This window comes from Triticum dicoccoides, chromosome 7B (genome assembly GCF_002162155.2).
Source record: "Triticum dicoccoides isolate Atlit2015 ecotype Zavitan chromosome 7B, WEW_v2.0, whole genome shotgun sequence".
NCBI classification, from domain to species: Eukaryota; Viridiplantae; Streptophyta; class Magnoliopsida; order Poales; family Poaceae; genus Triticum; species Triticum dicoccoides.
The window spans coordinates 236,320,271-236,323,558 of record NC_041393.1 but is presented as its reverse complement, the minus strand read 5'-3'; positions in this window follow the sequence as shown (position 1 = coordinate 236,323,558).

Below are 3,288 nucleotides of genomic sequence, written 5' to 3'. Positions count from 1 at the left end.
TTCTTAGTGCTGCTTGCCACAAAGTTGGCAACTTGTATCTTCCCCCCCCCATCATGTAAATACCCATTGTACAGCTTAATTATTATTATAATATAGTAACACAGTAGGAGCCTTTCCTACTATTCCTGGTCAAAAAAAAATTTATACTAAAAATATCAATATCTACAATACTGATTATAATGAGTATAAGAACTACGTTTTATAATGAGTGTATAAATATTGATTTGACATTGTGAATGTTGATACTCCCTCCGTCTAGGTGAGTAAGTCGTCTTAGGCTGTGCACCGTGACCAACGAGGAGGGGAAAACAAGAGACATTAATGTTTATTTGCTAATTAAATAGTATTGCAAGGAATGAACTAACCACTGCATGTCATGTTTGATAGTCTCAGGTCATTAAAAGCATGTACACCACATCTCTTATTGGTTGATATGTCAAGAAACAAGAAACGAGGTAGAAGTTAATGCACCGCGCCTACGTGTTTTGGGATTATTTGGTTTTCGTAAGATGACTTACACACCTAGCTATTAGAGTACCACTACCTCCCTTCTAGCTTAAAGGGCTCGACTCAAAAATTTCACCTACTCTTAGCAAGATAGTAGAGGTGATGGAATAGTTTTTGAAGTCTGCAAAAGTACTCAACTAATGCTGTCGTTCTTCACAAAAAAATGTGTTTACCAATGCATGCATGAACACTAGTTACTCTAACCTCCCTCTCTTCTTTAATTCTTTGCCACATCAGCATGTTTGCTATTCCCGTGTGCATGATACCAGCTAAGATACCACCATGATGGCCAGCCTTAATCATCGCATGCAATAATTTAGTGCACCTTGAAATAAGAACATGTGTGGGGCGTGTATGTTTTTGATGACTTGAAACTATACCTAGCCCGGCATGCAAGATGACTTATTATGCACCGTTCCCCATACCTGCAGGAAGCCCGTTCGTCTCCAACTCGTTTCCTCTCCATGTGTGGAAACAATATGCCTGCCAAACTCTCCTTATCCCTCCGGCGGTCTCACCACTCCACCCCGTGTGAAAAAATCTGCATGCATGACTCTCCTCCCCCCACGCTCGTCCAATCCGTTGTGACCAGAAATATTTCCACCCCTTCGCTCCCCTGTAATTTACTCCAACAAATATGCCCAGGTAGCTTTTACTTAACTTCAGGTGCATTGGGTCACTGACATACGGGCCCAGCAGTGTACTGGCCCACATGTCAGTGACACAACTGGACCTGCAGTTAAGTCAGTGCAGCTCAGTCCATATCTTACTTAGGTGTGCCATTGCTCGCTATAAATACTGCGCCTCCCACGACATCGCTATCTCCTCCCCCTCACGTTCACGTTCATCGCTATCTCCTCCCCCTCCCTCTCAAGTCGACCACCATGGTATCGCCCCTCCCAAGCCCTAGGAGCCCCTCGCTGCACCGCGCGGACAGTCAAGCGTCGCTATTCCGTTCCTCGCCGCCACTAGTCGAGGAGGACGCATCGGTGTACTGCTCCTCGCCACGACGCGACGCGTCGCTGTTCCATTCCTCGCCGCCACTAGTCGGGGAGGACGCGTCAGTGTTCCGCTCCTCGCCGCGACGCGTCGAGGTGGACGCGTCGGTGTTCCCAATCTCGTCAGCATGTGCGTCGGAGGACGCGTCGGCTCCCCGCTACGAGGAGAACGCCATGCTGCCCGCCGAGCCCCCCCAGCCTTGAGGAGCTTTGGAAAGAAATGGATGTCGCCTTGTGGGAGGCTTTGCCTCCAGCAGAGCACGCCAAAATAGAGGCGGAGAAGAAGGCCGAGGAAGAGAAGCGCACCGCGCAACAAGCTTTTTGGGAGATCTATGTCGCGTCCGAGAGAGTCAAGCAATTGGTTCTTTGGCAGAAGGCTCGTGCGAGAGCCGTGAGGGTGGCGGAAGACGCCTGTGCCGACGCCCTGAGTGCAGTTGGGCCCAAGCGCCTCATCTACGCTTGGCGGTACGTGGACCGGGTGCACGCTTCCAACCAGGAGGAGTACCTGTTGGCGCCGGATCACCACACCGGTGAGATCGCGCTCGCCCCACCAGCAAGCCGCCAATCAGCACCTCGCGAGTTGCGAGGCTGAGGAAGAGGCGTTGTGTCGGCGCGCTGGGAAACGGCCGCGCACCAGGGCACTCGTGGCGCGCCGCAAGCGCTCCTGCGAGCGTCGTGGCTTTTAGGAAGAGTATAATTTTTGTTTTGTAAGGTGATCTCATTAGTTTTGGGACGCAAATGATAAATCCCAAACGTTCAGGAATTTTTAGCGTCCTTAATTAAGTATGTAAAAGGGAAAGTTTGGAAACATTGTGTATTATTACGCATTTTGCAAGTACGTGCATATAGCACAAACTTTACTATATACTATCGGACTACACGTCTCTCTCGATATATGCTTGCAGACTGTGCTACTCCCTCCGTCCAGGTCAATAAGTCATCTTTGGTTGTGCACGGTGACCAAGAGGGAGGGAAGACTTGTACACCTAGACAGAGGGAGTACTACTATTACTTGTGTACGTGCAAATGCACGTTTTAACATTACGATGCGGTTTTTGTAAAAGTAGAAAAACAACACTAGTCAAGCTTGTGAAACGATTCAATGCAAAAAAAATGCAAAAATGCTTGTTCGGTTGTTTTCTTTTAGCTTCCTTCTCTATGGTTATTTCTCTGTCGTACTTTGTACGGAGTATCTCACTGGTTGGAAAGGCATGCAAATTCCGAAACCGCTTCCTACACCCTGTATCGAGTTTTTTGCCTAACAAGTTGTGCCGTGCAATTGGAATTCCAACTTGAGTACTACTACTAGTAGGAGTACCAGGGGCCAGTTCTTTTAGGCTTCTAGATTAGTAATCCCATAACTACTACCTCCGTCCTGGTTTATTGGTCCCCGTTGTAATCTGTGTCAAATTTTGATCATAAATTTAACTAATGAAATGTTAGTGCATGTCACATGCACTACTCCATCCGTCTAGGTGAGTAAGTCATCTTAGACTGTGCACCGTGACCAAGGAGGAGGAGAAAACGAGAAACATTAATGTTTATTTGCTAATTAATAGTATTGCATGCAATGAACTAACCACTGTATGTCGTGTTTGATATCTCAAGTCATTAAAAGCATGCACACTCTTTATCTCTTATTGGTTGATATGTCAAGAAACAAGAAACGAGGTAGAAGTTAATGCACCGTGCCTAAGTGTTTTGGGATTATTTGGTTTTCGTAAGATGACTTACACACCTAGATGCACCGTGCCTAAGTGTTTTGAGTAACATTTGATCAGTT